The following is a 23375-nucleotide window of genomic DNA, read 5'->3' as shown; positions in this document are numbered from 1 at the left end:
TAGCAAAGACAAAAAACACTTTTGGAATCTGCTTTTAGTCAACACATAAGGAAAGGGTGCACCGGTCCTGGAAATACTGCAATACCAGGTCAATGCGTGGAGTGGACAGAGCAAGCTCTATTTCCATCTCCCTGTTCTAAAAATCCATTTAATATATGGTCCCCAGATAGGGGACGTATCAGATATTAAACTGATAAGAACAGATACTACACTTGATCTTAGCCAAAAGGCCGAGAAGCGATAACCCGAACGGGCCGCGCGTTGCCCGAGCCTGCCCGATACTGCTGTTCAGCCCTTGCAGCGATTCAGCCTACTTCTAGGCAATTCCATGGGGCCCTGCAGGCTCACACACTCACAGCTACACGGGAGGTGAATAAAGGCCGGAGAGGAAGCCAGACAGGATTTGCTTCTTTTGCTTGCACCACAATGCAGTGCTGAAAGAGGAGGAATCTACATAAAAACGCCTTCCTGGCAACGCCCAAATGCCCTGCTGCCATGCAGATAAACACTGGCAGCGGCAGCAAGTGCATGCCCACAGCCACCCCTTGTTCCTTCACACCTTGTATCAGCTGTAATCCAGTCCAGTCCAGTGCTGCCTGCTGAGCAGCACTGACCAACACTGCCTGGGCCCAGGCTTTTATCTCTGAGGCCCCATTATGATGTCAGAAAGCTGGCTCTGGAATCCTGAGGGCTCCACTATGACACGTGCAAAGTTCCGTCTGAACTTTATATAAGACGGTGAGGCTCAGTCAGTCACTCAGTGTTGCCTGAGAGGGCAACACTGCAACAGCCGGCCGCCAGGCTGTCTTTTTTTTGCACAGCTAGTTGCCTCCAGGAGGCCACAAGAGGGAGACAAGGGACTGCAAAATGGAAAATAGGCATCCACCAACTTTACAGACAACTTCTCCTTGCTCCTACAACCTCCATCCTTGCACAGTTTGTTATTCTTCTAGGTAACATAGTAACAAATCCAAATTGCTGCTCTCTTTGTAGGCAAGCAAGGCTTTGTTGCAACTGCAATTCTTACTTCTTCTTGAAATGTAGGGACGACAGTACATTCCATCACATCCATCTAGTGTACACAGGTAGGTCCATTGTGGCGGGCAGGCGAGCGGGCGGGCTGCTTTATTGGCTGTTTGCTGTTCCCCTACTCCACTCCACTATTTGACTGTTGTGCTGCATCAATCAATCAATCAATCAATCAATCAATCAATCAATCAATCAATCAATCAATCAATCAATCAGTGGCTGGCTCAGGTGCAGCTCTTTAACTTACCTAAAAGGGAGGGCGGAGAGAAGACAAGGAAGGTGAATGAGGTGTTCCAATGTGAAATGCCGGAAACACAGAAACACAGACGACACACAACAAGAGGTGGCAATCTATTCATTAATTGCATTTAATCAATGAGCTCATTATCACTCATGCATTGTCCAACAGGTGTTGAAATAATGGGATTAAAAGGGGAGATCCCTTCAGAAAGACAGAAACAATAGCAAAGACAAAAAACACTTTTGGAATCTGCTTTTAGTCAACACATAAGGAAAGGGTGCACCGGTCCTGGAAATACTGCAATACCAGGTCAATGCGTGGAGTGGACAGAGCAAGCTCTATTTCCATCTCCCTGTTCTAAAAATCCATTTAATATATGGTCCCCAGATAGGGGACGTATCAGATATTAAACTGATAAGAACAGATACTACACTTGATCTTAGCCAAAAGGCCGAGAAGCGATAACCCGAACGGGCCGCGCGTTGCCCGAGCCTGCCCGATACTGCTGTTCAGCCCTTGCAGCGATTCAGCCTACTTCTAGGCAATTCCATGGGGCCCTGCAGGCTCACACACTCACAGCTACACGGGAGGTGAATAAAGGCCGGAGAGGAAGCCAGACAGGATTTGCTTCTTTTGCTTGCACCACAATGCAGTGCTGAAAGAGGAGGAATCTACATAAAAACGCCTTCCTGGCAACGCCCAAATGCCCTGCTGCCATGCAGATAAACACTGGCAGCGGCAGCAAGTGCATGCCCACAGCCACCCCTTGTTCCTTCACACCTTGTATCAGCTGTAATCCAGTCCAGTCCAGTGCTGCCTGCTGAGCAGCACTGACCAACACTGCCTGGGCCCAGGCTTTTATCTCTGAGGCCCCATTATGATGTCAGAAAGCTGGCTCTGGAATCCTGAGGGCTCCACTATGACACGTGCAAAGTTCCGTCTGAACTTTATATAAGACGGTGAGGCTCAGTCAGTCACTCAGTGTTGCCTGAGAGGGCAACACTGCAACAGCCGGCCGCCAGGCTGTCTTTTTTTTGCACAGCTAGTTGCCTCCAGGAGGCCACAAGAGGGAGACAAGGGACTGCAAAATGGAAAATAGGCATCCACCAACTTTACAGACAACTTCTCCTTGCTCCTACAACCTCCATCCTTGCACAGTTTGTTATTCTTCTAGGTAACATAGTCAGGGCCGCCATCAGGGGGGGACTGGGGGTACTGCAGTGAGGGGCCCGGGCATAAATTTTAAAAAAAGGGGCCCGCACTCTGCCGCTGGAATTAATATACTCACGGCAGTGTGACTCTTACGATTTCATTTCGGTGAAAGGAACAGGTCCCATCACGAAGGAGGGGCCCGTTCATTACATCAGAATAAAATCGTAAGGGCCCGCTGGAGAGTGACATGTGCCTGCCCCTCCTCCTCCGCAACAGTGTGACAGCGTGTGGGGAGGAGACAAGGGGTGGAGACATCACAGCAGCGGGAGTTATGAGCTCAGCCTCGGAGGATACGTCCAGCAGCAGAAGCAGCAGTCGTCTTCTTCTTCAGACACAGTGAGTACTAACTTATGTCTGTGTCCGGCTGCTGCTGCCCGGAGCCTCCTGAAAAAATCTCCTCCTGCCCCCATAGAAAGTAAATATCTTACCCCCCTCTGTATTATGTTAACACTGCAGCATAGGATTGTATCAGCTCTACGGCTCTTATCTCCCGTCCTGTGTAACATGTGACAATAAACCTGTCTTCTCCCTCTGTTTACACAGGACAGGAGAAAAGAGCCATCGTAGAGCTGATAGTGATACAATCCTATGCTGCAGTGTGAACCAATACAGACGTGCTTTCTATGGGGAGGGGGTAGAGTTAGATGATAATGGGGGCAGGGAGATGATAATGGGGGCAAGGAGATGATAATGGGGGCAGGGAGATGATAATAGGGCAGGGAGATGATAATGGGGGCAGGGAGATGATAATGGGGGCAGGGAGATGATAATGGGGCAGGGAGATGATAATGGGGGCAGGGAGATGATAATGGGGGCAGGGAGATGATAATGGGGGCAGGGAGATGATAATAGGGCAGGGAGATGATAATGGGGCAGGGAGATGATAATGGGGGCAGGGAGATGATAATGGGGGCAGGGAGATGATAATGGGGGCAGCGAGATGATAATGGGGCAGATAGATGATAATGGGGGCAGGGAGATGATAATGGGGGCAGGGAGATGATAATGGGGCAGGGAGATGATAATGGGGCAGGGAGATGATAATGGGGGCAGGGAGATGATAATGGGGGCAGGGAGATGATAATGGGGGCAGGGAGATGATAATGGGGGCAGGGAGATGATAATGGGGGCAGGGAGATGATAATGGGGGCAGGGAGATGATAATGGGGGCAGGGAGATGATAATGGGGGCAGGGAGATGATAATGGGGGCAGGGAGATGATAATGGGGGCAGGGAGATGATAATGGGGCAAGGAGATGATAATGGGGGCAGGGAGATGATAATGGGGGCAGGGAGATGATAATGGGGGCAGGGAGATGATAATGGGGGCAGGGAGATGATAATGGGGGCAGGGAGATGATAATGGGGGCAGGGAGATGATAATGGGGGCAGGGAGATGATAATGGGGCAGGGAGATGATAATGGGGGCAGGGAGATGATAATGGGGGCAGGGAGATGATAATGGGGCAGGGAGATGATAATGGGGGCAGGGAGATGATAATGGGGCAGGGAGATGATAATGGGGGCAGGGAGATGATAATGGGGGCAGGGAGATGATAATGGGGGCAGGGAGATGATAATGGGGGCAGCGAGATGATAATGGGGGCAGGGAGATGATAATGGGGCAGTGAGATGGCATTGGGTAAGGAGGGAAATGATGCTAGAGTGGGAAGGAGATAATAATGGAGGGAGGATGGCACTTGAGTAGGGATGCACGATGCATCAAAACTTTGATACGGTTTCGATACCGTGCACCCCCAAACGGTTCAATACCGTTATTTCATGTATTTCGATACTGAGCTGTGCGGCCGCACAGCTCAATATTGTAATACATGAATGTATGAGAGCGGAGCTGCGGCTGTGTAACACAGTCACGGCCCTGCTCCGGAGTCCTGACATGTGCGCGCCGCCAGGATTATGTGATGCGGCCAGCGCTGCACTAATGAGCGGCGGCACTGAAAACAGAACATGGCGGGCGCACTACAAAACACCCCCACATGTTCTGTCTTCAGTGCCTGAACCGCCGCTCATTAGTGCAGCGCCAACCGCATCACCTCGTGCTGACCGCGTGCGGGGCGGGGCAATGGTTGTATTACACAGCCGCAGTCCCACTCTATAAAGGCAGAGATGAAAGAAACCTCTCATCTCTGTCGCTATTCCCCTGAATGCTGCGATCACAGCTGACTGCAGCATTCAGGGGAAAATAAGAAGGGGGGATGCCCCTTGGATCACGTCACAGGAATCCCTGTGACGCGATTGAGGGACATACCATATATGGGCAGACAGCCCAAGGTCCAATGAAGGACCCCAGGGCTGTCTTACCATATTTCCTGTTAGGGCATACTCAGGTCTGTCCTAACAACTGCCTGTGTACTATGCGTATATAGATATATACCAGTACATTAAAGTTTCAAAAAGAAAGTAAAAACATAAAGTAATGTTAAATTTAAAAAAAATACACATACACCTTTTTTACAAAACACATTAAAATAAGTCTCAATACATAAAATATACACATTCATTATTGGCGCGGCTGTAATAACCTGCACAACAATTTTTTTGCATCATTTATGATGTGTACGTTGTAAAAAATAAAATAAAAACTTCTTTCACTTATTAATGTGGGGCACGAGGTATTATGAATTTTGAACCTCCATGTGCCTCACATTAATAGTAATTAACCCCATCATGTACCTTACACATTAACCCTTTATAATTGAGGAACATGATGGGGTTAATTACTATTAATGTGAGGCACATGGAGGTTAAATTTACCATCACACCTCGCGCCTCACATAAGAAATGGAAGAACTGTTTTGTTTTTTTATTACTGTTGGCAAAGTATCGCTTTGTTATCGAAATCGCAATACTACACAAAGCATCGGTACCGAAGTCCAAATTCTGGTATCGTGACATCCCTCCACTGGAGGAGGCATTATACAATGGGGGGGGGGGTAATAATTGGGTGAAAAGTGATGATATCTGAAGGGAGGGGAGAAATTATACATGGGGAGGGGTAGAGGAAGGAGAGAGTATACCTGGGTAGGGGGAGAAAGCTTATACCGGAGGCATAGTTAGCAACAGTCCTGAATTTGCAGGGACTGTCCTGAATCTAAAGAGGCAGTCCCGGCAAATTACTGTCCCAGACGTGTCTCAGCCACTGCCATATTCAATTGTATCTGCGTCCACAGGATGCAGATACAATTGAATACTATGGCAGAGCAGGAAAGTATCAGCTTCCTGCTCTGCCATTCACCCATCCAGGAGCGAAATCCCCGGCCAGAGAGTTGCCGACACTCTGGTCGGGGATTCCTCTCCTAGAGGTAGCCCCTGAGGTCACTGTCCATATATGGACAGTGAGGTCAGGGTCTCCTCCTGGACTGGAATCCCCTGTAGAGAGTGCCACACACTCCCCTGTAGTCAGCGCCGAACATACCCCCTGTAGATAGCGCCACACACACACACCCCTGTAGATAGTGTCACACACTGCCCCCTGTAGATAGCACCACACAATCCCATGTAGATAGCGCCACACAATCCCATGTAGATAGCGCCACACCCACCCTGTAGATAGCGCCACACACCCCCCCTGTAGATAGCGCCTCACCCACCCCTGCAGATAGCGCCACACACAGCCCCCTGTAGATAGCGCTACACACAGATAACGTGTGTGCAGCGTGTGAAGAGAATGCAAAAGCATCATCCAGACATGCCCGTGGCGGTGGGAGATCTTAGGGACTACATTTTGGTGAGTGACTCTGCTGTGTATAGGGCTTCAGTGCAATGATTTTTGTTTATATTGCCCTCCTACACCCTGACAGATTCTACATACACACACACACACACATACACACACACTCACTTTCCCTTTTTGCCCCCCACAGAGCCGCTGTCTCTTGTCTCTTCCTTGTCACTCCACAGAGCCCCTGTGAGGTTGCGTCTCCCCCCTGGCTACCACTGCTACCTTCAGTTCTCCCAGCCCTGGGACTTAGTTTCTCCCCTTTGCCCTCCGACACCCACCTCCTGTCTCTGCCCTGCTCCTCCAAAGAGTTTTATTTTTAATGTGCCCTACCTCCCGCCCCTTTACATTTCACCCCCCCTCCTAATAACGAGGGGGGCGGGGGCCCAGACTCATTGGCAGTATGGGGCCCAGAAATTCCTGATGGCAGCCCTGAACATAGTAACAAATCCAAATTGCTGCTCTCTTTGTAGGCAAGCAAGGCTTTGTTGCAACTGCAATTCTTACTTCTTCTTGAAATGTAGGGATGACAGTACATTCCATCACATCCATCTAGTGTACACAGGTAGGTCCATTGTGGCGGGCAGGCGAGCGGGCGGGCTGCTTTATTGGCTGTTTGCTGTTCCCCTACTCCACTCCACTATTTGACTGTTGTGCTGCATCAATCAATCAATCAATCAATCAATCAATCAATCAATCAATCAATCAATCAGTGGCTGGCTCAGGTGCAGCTCTTTAACTTACCTAAAAGGGAGGGCGGAGAGAAGACAAGGAAGGTGAATGAGGTGTTCCAATGTGAAATGCCGGAAACACAGAAACACAGACGACACACAACAAGAGGTGGCAATCTATTCATTAATTGCATTTAATCAATGAGCTCATTATCACTCATGCATTGTCCAACAGGTGTTGAAATAATGGGATTAAAAGGGGAGATCCCTTCAGAAAGACAGAAACAATAGCAAAGACAAAAAACACTTTTGGAATCTGCTTTTAGTCAACACATAAGGAAAGGGTGCACCGGTCCTGGAAATACTGCAATACCAGGTCAATGCGTGGAGTGGACAGAGCAAGCTCTATTTCCATCTCCCTGTTCTAAAAATCCATTTAATATATGGTCCCCAGATAGGGGACGTATCAGATATTAAACTGATAAGAACAGATACTACACTTGATCTTAGCCAAAAGGCCGAGAAGCGATAACCCGAACGGGCCGCGCGTTGCCCGAGCCTGCCCGATACTGCTGTTCAGCCCTTGCAGCGATTCAGCCTACTTCTAGGCAATTCCATGGGGCCCTGCAGGCTCACACACTCACAGCTACACGGGAGGTGAATAAAGGCCGGAGAGGAAGCCAGACAGGATTTGCTTCTTTTGCTTGCACCACAATGCAGTGCTGAAAGAGGAGGAATCTACATAAAAACGCCTTCCTGGCAACGCCCAAATGCCCTGCTGCCATGCAGATAAACACTGGCAGCGGCAGCAAGTGCATGCCCACAGCCACCCCTTGTTCCTTCACACCTTGTATCAGCTGTAATCCAGTCCAGTCCAGTGCTGCCTGCTGAGCAGCACTGACCAACACTGCCTGGGCCCAGGCTTTTATCTCTGAGGCCCCATTATGATGTCAGAAAGCTGGCTCTGGAATCCTGAGGGCTCCACTATGACACGTGCAAAGTTCCGTCTGAACTTTATATAAGACGGTGAGGCTCAGTCAGTCACTCAGTGTTGCCTGAGAGGGCAACACTGCAACAGCCGGCCGCCAGGCTGTCTTTTTTTTGCACAGCTAGTTGCCTCCAGGAGGCCACAAGAGGGAGACAAGGGACTGCAAAATGGAAAATAGGCATCCACCAACTTTACAGACAACTTCTCCTTGCTCCTACAACCTCCATCCTTGCACAGTTTGTTATTCTTCTAGGTAACATAGTAACAAATCCAAATTGCTGCTCTCTTTGTAGGCAAGCAAGGCTTTGTTGCAACTGCAATTCTTACTTCTTCTTGAAATGTAGGGACGACAGTACATTCCATCACATCCATCTAGTGTACACAGGTAGGTCCATTGTGGCGGGCAGGCGAGCGGGCGGGCTGCTTTATTGGCTGTTTGCTGTTCCCCTACTCCACTCCACTATTTGACTGTTGTGCTGCATCAATCAATCAATCAATCAATCAATCAATCAATCAATCAATCAATCAATCAGTGGCTGGCTCAGGTGCAGCTCTTTAACTTACCTAAAAGGGAGGGCGGAGAGAAGACAAGGAAGGTGAATGAGGTGTTCCAATGTGAAATGCCGGAAACACAGAAACACAGACGACACACAACAAGAGGTGGCAATCTATTCATTAATTGCATTTAATCAATGAGCTCATTATCACTCATGCATTGTCCAACAGGTGTTGAAATAATGGGATTAAAAGGGGAGATCCCTTCAGAAAGACAGAAACAATAGCAAAGACAAAAAACACTTTTGGAATCTGCTTTTAGTCAACACATAAGGAAAGGGTGCACCGGTCCTGGAAATACTGCAATACCAGGTCAATGCGTGGAGTGGACAGAGCAAGCTCTATTTCCATCTCCCTGTTCTAAAAATCCATTTAATATATGGTCCCCAGATAGGGGACGTATCAGATATTAAACTGATAAGAACAGATACTACACTTGATCTTAGCCAAAAGGCCGAGAAGCGATAACCCGAACGGGCCGCGCGTTGCCCGAGCCTGCCCGATACTGCTGTTCAGCCCTTGCAGCGATTCAGCCTACTTCTAGGCAATTCCATGGGGCCCTGCAGGCTCACACACTCACAGCTACACGGGAGGTGAATAAAGGCCGGAGAGGAAGCCAGACAGGATTTGCTTCTTTTGCTTGCACCACAATGCAGTGCTGAAAGAGGAGGAATCTACATAAAAACGCCTTCCTGGCAACGCCCAAATGCCCTGCTGCCATGCAGATAAACACTGGCAGCAGCAGCAAGTGCATGCCCACAGCCACCCCTTGTTCCTTCACACCTTGTATCAGCTGTAATCCAGTCCAGTCCAGTGCTGCCTGCTGAGCAGCACTGACCAACACTGCCTGGGCCCAGGCTTTTATCTCTGAGGCCCCATTATGATGTCAGAAAGCTGGCTCTGGAATCCTGAGGGCTCCACTATGACACGTGCAAAGTTCCGTCTGAACTTTATATAAGACGGTGAGGCTCAGTCAGTCACTCAGTGTTGCCTGAGAGGGCAACACTGCAACAGCCGGCCGCCAGGCTGTCTTTTTTTTGCACAGCTAGTTGCCTCCAGGAGGCCACAAGAGGGAGACAAGGGACTGCAAAATGGAAAATAGGCATCCACCAACTTTACAGACAACTTCTCCTTGCTCCTACAACCTCCATCCTTGCACAGTTTGTTATTCTTCTAGGTAACATAGTAACAAATCCAAATTGCTGCTCTCTTTGTAGGCAAGCAAGGCTTTGTTGCAACTGCAATTCTTACTTCTTCTTGAAATGTAGGGACGACAGTACATTCCATCACATCCATCTAGTGTACACAGGTAGGTCCATTGTGGCGGGCAGGCGAGCGGGCGGGCTGCTTTATTGGCTGTTTGCTGTTCCCCTACTCCACTCCACTATTTGACTGTTGTGCTGCATCAATCAATCAATCAATCAATCAATCAATCAATCAATCAATCAATCAGTGGCTGGCTCAGGTGCAGCTCTTTAACTTACCTAAAAGGGAGGGCGGAGAGAAGACAAGGAAGGTGAATGAGGTGTTCCAATGTGAAATGCCGGAAACACAGAAACACAGACGACACACAACAAGAGGTGGCAATCTATTCATTAATTGCATTTAATCAATGAGCTCATTATCACTCATGCATTGTCCAACAGGTGTTGAAATAATGGGATTAAAAGGGGAGATCCCTTCAGAAAGACAGAAACAATAGCAAAGACAAAAAACACTTTTGGAATCTGCTTTTAGTCAACACATAAGGAAAGGGTGCACCGGTCCTGGAAATACTGCAATACCAGGTCAATGCGTGGAGTGGACAGAGCAAGCTCTATTTCCATCTCCCTGTTCTAAAAATCCATTTAATATATGGTCCCCAGATAGGGGACGTATCAGATATTAAACTGATAAGAACAGATACTACACTTGATCTTAGCCAAAAGGCCGAGAAGCGATAACCCGAACGGGCCGCGCGTTGCCCGAGCCTGCCCGATACTGCTGTTCAGCCCTTGCAGCGATTCAGCCTACTTCTAGGCAATTCCATGGGGCCCTGCAGGCTCACACACTCACAGCTACACGGGAGGTGAATAAAGGCCGGAGAGGAAGCCAGACAGGATTTGCTTCTTTTGCTTGCACCACAATGCAGTGCTGAAAGAGGAGGAATCTACATAAAAACGCCTTCCTGGCAACGCCCAAATGCCCTGCTGCCATGCAGATAAACACTGGCAGCGGCAGCAAGTGCATGCCCACAGCCACCCCTTGTTCCTTCACACCTTGTATCAGCTGTAATCCAGTCCAGTCCAGTGCTGCCTGCTGAGCAGCACTGACCAACACTGCCTGGGCCCAGGCTTTTATCTCTGAGGCCCCATTATGATGTCAGAAAGCTGGCTCTGGAATCCTGAGGGCTCCACTATGACACGTGCAAAGTTCCGTCTGAACTTTATATAAGACGGTGAGGCTCAGTCAGTCACTCAGTGTTGCCTGAGAGGGCAACACTGCACGGCCGCCAGGCTGTCTTTTTTTTGCACAGCTAGTTGCCTCCAGGAGGCCACAAGAGGGAGACAAGGGACTGCAAAATGGAAAATAGGCATCCACCAACTTTACAGACAACTTCTCCTTGCTCCTACAACCTCCATCCTTGCACAGTTTGTTATTCTTCTAGGTAACATAGTAACAAATCCAAATTGCTGCTCTCTTTGTAGGCAAGCAAGGCTTTGTTGCAACTGCAATTCTTACTTCTTCTTGAAATGTAGGGACGACAGTACATTCCATCACATCCATCTAGTGTACACAGGTAGGTCCATTGTGGCGGGCAGGCGAGCGGGCGGGCTGCTTTATTGGCTGTTTGCTGTTCCCCTACTCCACTCCACTATTTGACTGTTGTGCTGCAATCAATCAATCAATCAATCAATCAATCAATCAATCAATCAATCAATCAATCAATCAATCAGTGGCTGGCTCAGGTGCAGCTCTTTAACTTACCTAAAAGGGAGGGCGGAGAGAAGACAAGGAAGGTGAATGAGGTGTTCCAATGTGAAATGCCGGAAACACAGAAACACAGACGACACACAACAAGAGGTGGCAATCTATTCATTAATTGCATTTAATCAATGAGCTCATTATCACTCATGCATTGTCCAACAGGTGTTGAAATAATGGGATTAAAAGGGGAGATCCCTTCAGAAAGACAGAAACAATAGCAAAGACAAAAAACACTTTTGGAATCTGCTTTTAGTCAACACATAAGGAAAGGGTGCACCGGTCCTGGAAATACTGCAATACCAGGTCAATGCGTGGAGTGGACAGAGCAAGCTCTATTTCCATCTCCCTGTTCTAAAAATCCATTTAATATATGGTCCCCAGATAGGGGACGTATCAGATATTAAACTGATAAGAACAGATACTACACTTGATCTTAGCCAAAAGGCCGAGAAGCGATAACCCGAACGGGCCGCGCGTTGCCCGAGCCTGCCCGATACTGCTGTTCAGCCCTTGCAGCGATTCAGCCTACTTCTAGGCAATTCCATGGGGCCCTGCAGGCTCACACACTCACAGCTACACGGGAGGTGAATAAAGGCCGGAGAGGAAGCCAGACAGGATTTGCTTCTTTTGCTTGCACCACAATGCAGTGCTGAAAGAGGAGGAATCTACATAAAAACGCCTTCCTGGCAACGCCCAAATGCCCTGCTGCCATGCAGATAAACACTGGCAGCAGCAGCAAGTGCATGCCCACAGCCACCCCTTGTTCCTTCACACCTTGTATCAGCTGTAATCCAGTCCAGTCCAGTGCTGCCTGCTGAGCAGCACTGACCAACACTGCCTGGGCCCAGGCTTTTATCTCTGAGGCCCCATTATGATGTCAGAAAGCTGGCTCTGGAATCCTGAGGGCTCCACTATGACACGTGCAAAGTTCCGTCTGAACTTTATATAAGACGGTGAGGCTCAGTCAGTCACTCAGTGTTGCCTGAGAGGGCAACACTGCAACAGCCGGCCGCCAGGCTGTCTTTTTTTTGCACAGCTAGTTGCCTCCAGGAGGCCACAAGAGGGAGACAAGGGACTGCAAAATGGAAAATAGGCATCCACCAACTTTACAGACAACTTCTCCTTGCTCCTACAACCTCCATCCTTGCACAGTTTGTTATTCTTCTAGGTAACATAGTAACAAATCCAAATTGCTGCTCTCTTTGTAGGCAAGCAAGGCTTTGTTGCAACTGCAATTCTTACTTCTTCTTGAAATGTAGGGACGACAGTACATTCCATCACATCCATCTAGTGTACACAGGTAGGTCCATTGTGGCGGGCAGGCGAGCGGGCGGGCTGCTTTATTGGCTGTTTGCTGTTCCCCTACTCCACTCCACTATTTGACTGTTGTGCTGCATCAATCAATCAATCAATCAATCAATCAATCAATCAATCAATCAATCAATCAGTGGCTGGCTCAGGTGCAGCTCTTTAACTTACCTAAAAGGGAGGGCGGAGAGAAGACAAGGAAGGTGAATGAGGTGTTCCAATGTGAAATGCCGGAAACACAGAAACACAGACGACACACAACAAGAGGAGGCAATCTATTCATTAATTGCATTTAATCAATGAGCTCATTATCACTCATGCATTGTCCAACAGGTGTTGAAATAATGGGATTAAAAGGGGAGATCCCTTCAGAAAGACAGAAACAATAGCAAAGACAAAAAACACTTTTGGAATCTGCTTTTAGTCAACACATAAGGAAAGGGTGCACCGGTCCTGGAAATACTGCAATACCAGGTCAATGCGTGGAGTGGACAGAGCAAGCTCTATTTCCATCTCCCTGTTCTAAAAATCCATTTAATATATGGTCCCCAGATAGGGGACGTATCAGATATTAAACTGATAAGAACAGATACTACACTTGATCTTAGCCAAAAGGCCGAGAAGCGATAACCCGAACGGGCCGCGCGTTGCCCGAGCCTGCCCGATACTGCTGTTCAGCCCTTGCAGCGATTCAGCCTACTTCTAGGCAATTCCATGGGGCCCTGCAGGCTCACACACTCACAGCTACACGGGAGGTGAATAAAGGCCGGAGAGGAAGCCAGACAGGATTTGCTTCTTTTGCTTGCACCACAATGCAGTGCTGAAAGAGGAGGAATCTACATAAAAACGCCTTCCTGGCAACGCCCAAATGCCCTGCTGCCATGCAGATAAACACTGGCAGCGGCAGCAAGTGCATGCCCACAGCCACCCCTTGTTCCTTCACACCTTGTATCAGCTGTAATCCAGTCCAGTCCAGTGCTGCCTGCTGAGCAGCACTGACCAACACTGCCTGGGCCCAGGCTTTTATCTCTGAGGCCCCATTATGATGTCAGAAAGCTGGCTCTGGAATCCTGAGGGCTCCACTATGACACGTGCAAAGTTCCGTCTGAACTTTATATAAGACGGTGAGGCTCAGTCAGTCACTCAGTGTTGCCTGAGAGGGCAACACTGCAACAGCCGGCCGCCAGGCTGTCTTTTTTTTGCACAGCTAGTTGCCTCCAGGAGGCCACAAGAGGGAGACAAGGGACTGCAAAATGGAAAATAGGCATCCACCAACTTTACAGACAACTTCTCCTTGCTCCTACAACCTCCATCCTTGCGCAGTTTGTTATTCTTCTAGGTAACATAGTAACAAATCCAAATTGCTGCTCTCTTTGTAGGCAAGCAAGGCTTTGTTGCAACTGCAATTCTTACTTCTTCTTGAAATGTAGGGACGACAGTACATTCCATCACATCCATCTAGTGTACACAGGTAGGTCCATTGTGGCGGGCAGGCGAGCGGGCGGGCTGCTTTATTGGCTGTTTGCTGTTCCCCTACTCCACTCCACTATTTGACTGTTGTGCTGCATCAATCAATCAATCAATCAATCAATCAGTGGCTGGCTCAGGTGCAGCTCTTTAACTTACCTAAAAGGGAGGGCGGAGAGAAGACAAGGAAGGTGAATGAGGTGTTCCAATGTGAAATGCCGGAAACACAGAAACACAGACGACACACAACAAGAGGTGGCAATCTATTCATTAATTGCATTTAATCAATGAGCTCATTATCACTCATGCATTGTCCAACAGGTGTTGAAATAATGGGATTAAAAGGGGAGATCCCTTCAGAAAGACAGAAACAATAGCAAAGACAAAAAACACTTTTGGAATCTGCTTTTAGTCAACACATAAGGAAAGGGTGCACCGGTCCTGGAAATACTGCAATACCAGGTCAATGCGTGGAGTGGACAGAGCAAGCTCTATTTCCATCTCCCTGTTCTAAAAATCCATTTAATATATGGTCCCCAGATAGGGGACGTATCAGATATTAAACTGATAAGAACAGATACTACACTTGATCTTAGCCAAAAGGCCGAGAAGCGATAACCCGAAGGGGCCGCGCGTTGCCCGAGCCTGCCCGATACTGCTGTTCAGCCCTTGCAGCGATTCAGCCTACTTCTAGGCAATTCCATGGGGCCCTGCAGGCTCACACACTCACAGCTACACGGGAGGTGAATAAAGGCCGGAGAGGAAGCCAGACAGGATTTGCTTCTTTTGCTTGCACCACAATGCAGTGCTGAAAGAGGAGGAATCTACATAAAAACGCCTTCCTGGCAACGCCCAAATGCCCTGCTGCCATGCAGATAAACACTGGCAGCGGCAGCAAGTGCATGCCCACAGCCACCCCTTGTTCCTTCACACCTTGTATCAGCTGTAATCCAGTCCAGTCCAGTGCTGCCTGCTGAGCAGCACTGACCAACACTGCCTGGGCCCAGGCTTTTATCTCTGAGGCCCCATTATGATGTCAGAAAGCTGGCTCTGGAATCCTGAGGGCTCCACTATGACACGTGCAAAGTTCCGTCTGAACTTTATATAAGACGGTGAGGCTCAGTCAGTCACTCAGTGTTGCCTGAGAGGGCAACACTGCAACAGCCGGCCGCCAGGCTGTCTTTTTTTTGCACAGCTAGTTGCCTCCAGGAGGCCACAAGAGGGAGACAAGGGACTGCAAAATGGAAAATAGGCATCCACCAACTTTACAGACAACTTCTCCTTGCTCCTACAACCTCCATCCTTGCACAGTTTGTTATTCTTCTAGGTAACATAGTAACAAATCCAAATTGCTGCTCTCTTTGTAGGCAAGCAAGGCTTTGTTGCAACTGCAATTCTTACTTCTTCTTGAAATGTAGGGACGACAGTACATTCCATCACATCCATCTAGTGTACACAGGTAGGTCCATTGTGGCGGGCAGGCGAGCGGGCGGGCTGCTTTATTGGCTGTTTGCTGTTCCCCTACTCCACTCCACTATTTGACTGTTGTGCTGCATCAATCAATCAATCAATCAATCAATCAATCAATCAATCAATCAATCAATCAATCAATCAGTGGCTGGCTCAGGTGCAGCTCTTTAACTTACCTAAAAGGGAGGGCGAAGAGAAGACAAGGAAGGTGAATGAGGTGTTCCAATGTGAAATGCCGGAAACACAGAAACACAGACGACACACAACAAGAGGTGGCAATCTATTCATTAATTGCATTTAATCAATGAGCTCATTATCACTCATGCATTGTCCAACAGGTGTTGAAATAATGGGATTAAAAGGGGAGATCCCTTCAGAAAGACAGAAACAATAGCAAAGACAAAAAACACTTTTGGAATCTGCTTTTAGTCAACACATAAGGAAAGGGTGCACCGGTCCTGGAAATACTGCAATACCAGGTCAATGCGTGGAGTGGACAGAGCAAGCTCTATTTCCATCTCCCTGTTCTAAAAATCCATTTAATATATGGTCCCCAGATAGGGGACGTATCAGATATTAAACTGATAAGAACAGATACTACACTTGATCTTAGCCAAAAGGCCGAGAAGCGATAACCCGAACGGGCCGCGCGTTGCCCTAGCATGCCCGATACTGCTGTTCAGCCCTTGCAGCGATTCAGCCTACTTCTAGGCAATTCCATGGGGCCCTGCAGGCTCACACACTCACAGCTACACGGGAGGTGAATAAAGGCCGGAGAGGAAGCCAGACAGGATTTGCTTCTTTTGCTTGCACCACAATGCAGTGCTGAAAGAGGAGGAATCTACATAAAAACGCCTTCCTGGCAACGCCCAAATGCCCTGCTGCCATGCAGATAAACACTGGCAGCGGCAGCAAGTGCATGCCCACAGCCACCCCTTGTTCCTTCACACCTTGTATCAGCTGTAATCCAGTCCAGTCCAGTGCTGCCTGCTGAGCAGCACTGACCAACACTGCCTGGGCCCAGGCTTTTATCTCTGAGGCCCCATTATGATGTCAGAAAGCTGGCTCTGGAATCCTGAGGGCTCCACTATGACACGTGCAAAGTTCCGTCTGAACTTTATATAAGACGGTGAGGCTCAGTCAGTCACTCAGTGTTGCCTGAGAGGGCAACACTGCAACAGCCGGCCGCCAGGCTGTCTTTTTTTTGCACAGCTAGTTGCCTCCAGGAGGCCACAAGAGGGAGACAAGGGACTGCAAAATGGAAAATAGGCATCCACCAACTTTACAGACAACTTCTCCTTGCTCCTACAACCTCCATCCTTGCACAGTTTGTTATTCTTCTAGGTAACATAGTAACAAATCCAAATTGCTGCTCTCTTTATAGGCAAGCAAGGCTTTGTTGCAACTGCAATTCTTACTTCTTCTTGAAATGTAGGGACGACAGTACATTCCATCACATCCATCTAGTGTACACAGGTAGGTCCATTGTGGCGGGCAGGCGAGCGGGCGGGCTGCTTTATTGGCTGTTTGCTGTTCCCCTACTCCACTCCACTATTTGACTGTTGTGCTGCATCAATCAATCAATCAATCAATCAATCAATCAATCAATCAATCAATCAATCAGTGGCTGGCTCAGGTGCAGCTCTTTAACTTACCTAAAAGGGAGGGCGGAGAGAAGACAAGGAAGGTGAATGAGGTGTTCCAATGTGAAATGCCGGAAACACAGAAACACAGACGACACACAACAAGAGGTGGCAATCTATTCATTAATTGCATTTAATCAATGAGCTCATTATCACTCATGCATTGTCCAACAGGTGTTGAAATAATGGGATTAAAAGGGGAGATCCCTTCAGAAAGACAGAAACAATAGCAAAGACAAAAAACACTTTTGGAATCTGCTTTTAGTCAACACATAAGGAAAGGGTGCACCGGTCCTGGAAATACTGCAATACCAGGTCAATGCGTGGAGTGGACAGAGCAAGCTCTATTTCCATCTCCCTGTTCTAAAAATCCATTTAATATATGGTCCCCAGATAGGGGACGTATCAGATATTAAACTGATAAGAACAGATACTACACTTGATCTTAGCCAAAAGGCCGAGAAGCGATAACCCGAACGGGCCGCGCGTTGCCCGAGCCTGCCCGATACTGCTGTTCAGCCCTTGCAGCGATTCAGCCTACTTCTAGGCAATTCCATGGGGCCCTGCAGGCTCACACACTCACAGCTACACGGGAGGTGAATAAAGGCCGGAGAGGAAGCCAGACAGGATTTGCTTCTTTTGCTTGCACCACAATGCAGTGCTGAAAGAGGAGGAATCTACATAAAAACGCCTTCCTGGCAACGCCCAAATGCCCTGCTGCCATGCAGATAAACACTGGCAGCGGCAGCAAGTGCATGCCCACAGCCACCCCTTGTTCCTTCACACCTTGTATCAGCTGTAATCCAGTCCAGTCCAGTGCTGCCTGCTGAGCAGCACTGACCAACACTGCCTGGGCCCAGGCTTTTATCTCTGAGGCCCCATTATGATGTCAGAAAGCTGGCTCTGGAATCCTGAGGGCTCCACTATGACACGTGCAAAGTTCCGTCTGAACTTTATATAAGACGGTGAGGCTCAGTCAGTCACTCAGTGTTGCCTGAGAGGGCAACACTGCAACAGCCGGCCGCCAGGCTGTCTTTTTTTTGCACAGCTAGTTGCCTCCAGGAGGCCACAAGAGGGAGACAAGGGACTGCAAAATGGAAAATAGGCATCCACCAACTTTACAGACAACTTCTCCTTGCTCCTACAACCTCCATCCTTGCACAGTTTGTTATTCTTCTAGGTAACATAGTAACAAATCCAAATTGCTGCTCTCTTTGTAGGCAAGCAAGGCTTTGTTGCAACTGCAATTCTTACTTCTTCTTGAAATGTAGGGACGACAGTACATTCCATCACATCCATCTAGTGTACACAGGTAGGTCCATTGTGGCGGGCAGGCGAGCGGGCGGGCTGCTTTATTGGCTGTTTGCTGTTCCCCTACTCCACTCCACTATTTGACTGTTGTGCTGCATCAATCAATCAATCAATCAATCAATCAATCAATCAATCAATCAATCAATCAATCAGTGGCTGGCTCAGGTGCAGCTCTTTAACTTACCTAAAAGGGAGGGCGGAGAGAAGACAAGGAAGGTGAATGAGGTGTTCCAATGTGAAATGCCGGAAACACAGAAACACAGACGACACACAACAAGAGGTGGCAATCTATTCATTAATTGCATTTAATCAATGAGCTCATTATCACTCATGCATTGTCCAACAGGTGTTGAAATAATGGGATTAAAAGGGGAGATCCCTTCAGAAAGACAGAAACAATAGCAAAGACAAAAAACACTTTTGGAATCTGCTTTTAGTCAACACATAAGGAAAGGGTGCACCGGTCCTGGAAATACTGCAATACCAGGTCAATGCGTGGAGTGGACAGAGCAAGCTCTATTTCCATCTCCCTGTTCTAAAAATCCATTTAATATATGGTCCCCAGATAGGGGACGTATCAGATATTAAACTGATAAGAACAGATACTACACTTGATCTTAGCCAAAAGGCCGAGAAGCGATAACCCGAACGGGCCGCGCGTTGCCCGAGCCTGCCCGATACTGCTGTTCAGCCCTTGCAGCGATTCAGCCTACTTCTAGGCAATTCCATGGGGCCCTGCAGGCTCACACACTCACAGCTACACGGGAGGTGAATAAAGGCCGGAGAGGAAGCCAGACAGGATTTGCTTCTTTTGCTTGCACCACAATGCAGTGCTGAAAGAGGAGGAATCTACATAAAAACGCCTTCCTGGCAACGCCCAAATGCCCTGCTGCCATGCAGATAAACACTGGCAGCGGCAGCAAGTGCATGCCCACAGCCACCCCTTGTTCCTTCACACCTTGTATCAGCTGTAATCCAGTCCAGTCCAGTGCTGCCTGCTGAGCAGCACTGACCAACACTGCCTGGGCCCAGGCTTTTATCTCTGAGGCCCCATTATGATGTCAGAAAGCTGGCTCTGGAATCCTGAGGGCTCCACTATGACACGTGCAAAGTTCCGTCTGAACTTTATATAAGACGGTGAGGCTCAGTCAGTCACTCAGTGTTGCCTGAGAGGGCAACACTGCAACAGCCGGCCGCCAGGCTGTCTTTTTTTTGCACAGCTAGTTGCCTCCAGGAGGCCACAAGAGGGAGACAAGGGACTGCAAAATGGAAAATAGGCATCCACCAACTTTACAGACAACTTCTCCTTGCTCCTACAACCTCCATCCTTGCACAGTTTGTTATTCTTCTAGGTAACATAGTAACAAATCCAAATTGCTGCTCTCTTTGTAGGCAAGCAAGGCTTTGTTGCAACTGCAATTCTTACTTCTTCTTGAAATGTAGGGACGACAGTACATTCCATCACATCCATCTAGTGTACACAGGTAGGTCCATTGTGGCGGGCAGGCGAGCGGGCGGGCTGCTTTATTGGCTGTTTGCTGTTCCCCTACTCCACTTCACTATTTGACTGTTGTGCTGCATCAATCAATCAATCAATCAATCAATCAATCAATCAATCAATCAATCAATCAATCAATCAGTGGCTGGCTCAGGTGCAGCTCTTTAACTTACCTAAAAGGGAGGGCGGAGAGAAGACAAGGAAGGTGAATGAGGTGTTCCAATGTGAAATGCCGGAAACACAGAAACACAGACGACACACAACAAGAGGTGGCAATCTATTCATTAATTGCATTTAATCAATGAGCTCATTATCACTCATGCATTGTCCAACAGGTGTTGAAATAATGGGATTAAAAGGGGAGATCCCTTCAGAAAGACAGAAACAATAGCAAAGACAAAAAACACTTTTGGAATCTGCTTTTAGTCAACACATAAGGAAAGGGTGCACCGGTCCTGGAAATACTGCAATACCAGGTCAATGCGTGGAGTGGACAGAGCAAGCTCTATTTCCATCTCCCTGTTCTAAAAATCCATTTAATATATGGTCCCCAGATAGGGGACGTATCAGATATTAAACTGATAAGAACAGATACTACACTTGATCTTAGCCAAAAGGCCGAGAAGCGATAACCCGAACGGGCCGCGCGTTGCCCGAGCCTGCCCGATACTGCTGTTCAGCCCTTGCAGCGATTCAGCCTACTTCTAGGCAATTCCATGGGGCCCTGCAGGCTCACACACTCACAGCTACACGGGAGGTGAATAAAGGCCGGAGAGGAAGCCAGACAGGATTTGCTTCTTTTGCTTGCACCACAATGCAGTGCTGAAAGAGGAGGAATCTACATAAAAACGCCTTCCTGGCAACGCCCAAATGCCCTGCTGCCATGCAGATAAACACTGGCAGCGGCAGCAAGTGCATGCCCACAGCCACCCCTTGTTCCTTCACACCTTGTATCAGCTGTAATCCAGTCCAGTCCAGTGCTGCCTGCTGAGCAGCACTGACCAACACTGCCTGGGCCCAGGCTTTTATCTCTGAGGCCCCATTATGATGTCAGAAAGCTGGCTCTGGAATCCTGAGGGCTCCACTATGACACGTGCAAAGTTCCGTCTGAACTTTATATAAGACGGTGAGGCTCAGTCAGTCACTCAGTGTTGCCTGAGAGGGCAACACTGCAACAGCCGGCCGCCAGGCTGTCTTTTTTTTGCACAGCTAGTTGCCTCCAGGAGGCCACAAGAGGGAGACAAGGGACTGCAAAATGGAAAATAGGCATCCACCAACTTTACAGACAACTTCTCCTTGCTCCTACAACCTCCATCCTTGCACAGTTTGTTATTCTTCTAGGTAACATAGTAACAAATCCAAATTGCTGCTCTCTTTGTAGGCAAGCAAGGCTTTGTTGCAACTGCAATTCTTACTTCTTCTTGAAATGTAGGGACGACAGTACATTCCATCACATCCATCTAGTGTACACAGGTAGGTCCATTGTGGCGGGCAGGCGAGCGGGCGGGCTGCTTTATTGGCTGTTTGCTGTTCCCCTACTCCACTTCACTATTTGACTGTTGTGCTGCATCAATCAATCAATCAATCAATCAATCAATCAATCAATCAATCAATCAATCAATCAATCAGTGGCTGGCTCAGGTGCAGCTCTTTAACTTACCTAAAAGGGAGGGCGGAGAGAAGACAAGGAAGGTGAATGAGGTGTTCCAATGTGAAATGCCGGAAACACAGAAACACAGACGACACACAACAAGAGGTGGCAATCTATTCATTAATTGCATTTAATCAATGAGCTCATTATCACTCATGCATTGTCCAACAGGTGTTGAAATAATGGGATTAAAAGGGGAGATCCCTTCAGAAAGACAGAAACAATAGCAAAGACAAAAAACACTTTTGGAATCTGCTTTTAGTCAACACATAAGGAAAGGGTGCACCGGTCCTGGAAATACTGCAATACCAGGTCAATGCGTGGAGTGGACAGAGCAAGCTCTATTTCCATCTCCCTGTTCTAAAAATCCATTTAATATATGGTCCCCAGATAGGGGACGTATCAGATATTAAACTGATAAGAACAGATACTACACTTGATCTTAGCCAAAAGGCCGAGAAGCGATAACCCGAACGGGCCGCGCGTTGCCCGAGCCTGCCCGATACTGCTGTTCAGCCCTTGCAGCGATTCAGCCTACTTCTAGGCAATTCCATGGGGCCCTGCAGGCTCACACACTCACAGCTACACGGGAGGTGAATAAAGGCCGGAGAGGAAGCCAGACAGGATTTGCTTCTTTTGCTTGCACCACAATGCAGTGCTGAAAGAGGAGGAATCTACATAAAAACGCCTTCCTGGCAACGCCCAAATGCCCTGCTGCCATGCAGATAAACACTGGCAGCGGCAGCAAGTGCATGCCCACAGCCACCCCTTGTTCCTTCACACCTTGTATCAGCTGTAATCCAGTCCAGTCCAGTGCTGCCTGCTGAGCAGCACTGACCAACACTGCCTGGGCCCAGGCTTTTATCTCTGAGGCCCCATTATGATGTCAGAAAGCTGGCTCTGGAATCCTGAGGGCTCCACTATGACACGTGCAAAGTTCCGTCTGAACTTTATATAAGACGGTGAGGCTCAGTCAGTCACTCAGTGTTGCCTGAGAGGGCAACACTGCAACAGCCGGCCGCCAGGCTGTCTTTTTTTTGCACAGCTAGTTGCCTCCAGGAGGCCACAAGAGGGAGACAAGGGACTGCAAAATGGAAAATAGGCATCCACCAACTTTACAGACAACTTCTCCTTGCTCCTACAACCTCCATCCTTGCACAGTTTGTTATTCTTCTAGGTAACATAGTAACAAATCCAAATTGCTGCTCTCTTTGTAGGCAAGCAAGGCTTTGTTGCAACTGCAATTCTTACTTCTTCTTGAAATGTAGGGACGACAGTACATTCCATCACATCCATCTAGTGTACACAGGTAGGTCCATTGTGGCGGGCAGGCGAGCGGGCGGGCTGCTTTATTGGCTGTTTGCTGTTCCCCTACTCCACTCCACTATTTGACTGTTGTGCTGCATCAATCAATCAATCAATCAATCAATCAATCAATCAATCAATCAATAAATCAATCAATCAATCAATCAGTGGCTGGCTCAGGTGCAGCTCTTTAACTTACCTAAAAGGGAGGGCGGAGAGAAGACAAGGAAGGTGAATGAGGTGTTCCAATGTGAAATGCCGGAAACACAGAAACACAGACGACACACAACAAGAGGTGGCAATCTATTCATTAATTGCAT

General features: G+C 48.2%; 13 non-coding genes across 13 annotated transcripts; all 13 read right to left on the bottom strand.

Annotated features, from left to right (window-relative positions):
- Positions 1-51: 51 nt before the first annotated feature.
- Positions 52-242, bottom strand: LOC142726732 (U2 spliceosomal RNA). The gene has a single exon (XR_012876986.1). It is a non-coding gene; the product is annotated as a U2 spliceosomal RNA (small nuclear RNA).
- A 1300-nt stretch (positions 243-1542) lies between these two features.
- On the bottom strand, positions 1543-1733 carry LOC142726731 (U2 spliceosomal RNA). The gene has a single exon (XR_012876985.1). It is a non-coding gene; the product is annotated as a U2 spliceosomal RNA (small nuclear RNA).
- Positions 1734-7231: 5498 nt separating this feature from the next.
- Positions 7232-7422, bottom strand: LOC142726729 (U2 spliceosomal RNA). The gene has a single exon (XR_012876983.1). It is a non-coding gene; the product is annotated as a U2 spliceosomal RNA (small nuclear RNA).
- Positions 7423-8710: 1288 nt separating this feature from the next.
- Positions 8711-8901, bottom strand: LOC142726728 (U2 spliceosomal RNA). Its single transcript, XR_012876982.1, has one exon. It is a non-coding gene; the product is annotated as a U2 spliceosomal RNA (small nuclear RNA).
- Positions 8902-10185: 1284 nt separating this feature from the next.
- On the bottom strand, positions 10186-10376 carry LOC142726727 (U2 spliceosomal RNA). Its single transcript, XR_012876981.1, has one exon. It is a non-coding gene; the product is annotated as a U2 spliceosomal RNA (small nuclear RNA).
- A 1292-nt stretch (positions 10377-11668) lies between these two features.
- On the bottom strand, positions 11669-11859 carry LOC142726726 (U2 spliceosomal RNA). Its single transcript, XR_012876980.1, has one exon. It is a non-coding gene; the product is annotated as a U2 spliceosomal RNA (small nuclear RNA).
- Positions 11860-13147: 1288 nt separating this feature from the next.
- Positions 13148-13338, bottom strand: LOC142726725 (U2 spliceosomal RNA). Its single transcript, XR_012876979.1, has one exon. It is a non-coding gene; the product is annotated as a U2 spliceosomal RNA (small nuclear RNA).
- Positions 13339-14602: 1264 nt separating this feature from the next.
- Positions 14603-14793, bottom strand: LOC142726724 (U2 spliceosomal RNA). The gene has a single exon (XR_012876978.1). It is a non-coding gene; the product is annotated as a U2 spliceosomal RNA (small nuclear RNA).
- Positions 14794-16089: 1296 nt separating this feature from the next.
- On the bottom strand, positions 16090-16280 carry LOC142726723 (U2 spliceosomal RNA). The gene has a single exon (XR_012876977.1). It is a non-coding gene; the product is annotated as a U2 spliceosomal RNA (small nuclear RNA).
- A 1288-nt stretch (positions 16281-17568) lies between these two features.
- On the bottom strand, positions 17569-17759 carry LOC142726721 (U2 spliceosomal RNA). The gene has a single exon (XR_012876976.1). It is a non-coding gene; the product is annotated as a U2 spliceosomal RNA (small nuclear RNA).
- Positions 17760-19051: 1292 nt separating this feature from the next.
- LOC142726720 (U2 spliceosomal RNA) lies at positions 19052-19242 on the bottom strand. Its single transcript, XR_012876975.1, has one exon. It is a non-coding gene; the product is annotated as a U2 spliceosomal RNA (small nuclear RNA).
- A 1296-nt stretch (positions 19243-20538) lies between these two features.
- On the bottom strand, positions 20539-20729 carry LOC142726719 (U2 spliceosomal RNA). The gene has a single exon (XR_012876974.1). It is a non-coding gene; the product is annotated as a U2 spliceosomal RNA (small nuclear RNA).
- A 1296-nt stretch (positions 20730-22025) lies between these two features.
- LOC142726717 (U2 spliceosomal RNA) lies at positions 22026-22216 on the bottom strand. Its single transcript, XR_012876972.1, has one exon. It is a non-coding gene; the product is annotated as a U2 spliceosomal RNA (small nuclear RNA).
- Positions 22217-23375: the final 1159 nt, after the last annotated feature.

This window comes from Rhinoderma darwinii, unplaced genomic scaffold, assembly GCF_050947455.1.
Source record: "Rhinoderma darwinii isolate aRhiDar2 unplaced genomic scaffold, aRhiDar2.hap1 Scaffold_630, whole genome shotgun sequence".
In the NCBI taxonomy this organism is placed as follows: Eukaryota; Metazoa; Chordata; class Amphibia; order Anura; family Rhinodermatidae; genus Rhinoderma; species Rhinoderma darwinii.
This window is presented reverse-complemented; position numbering and strand designations above follow the sequence as displayed.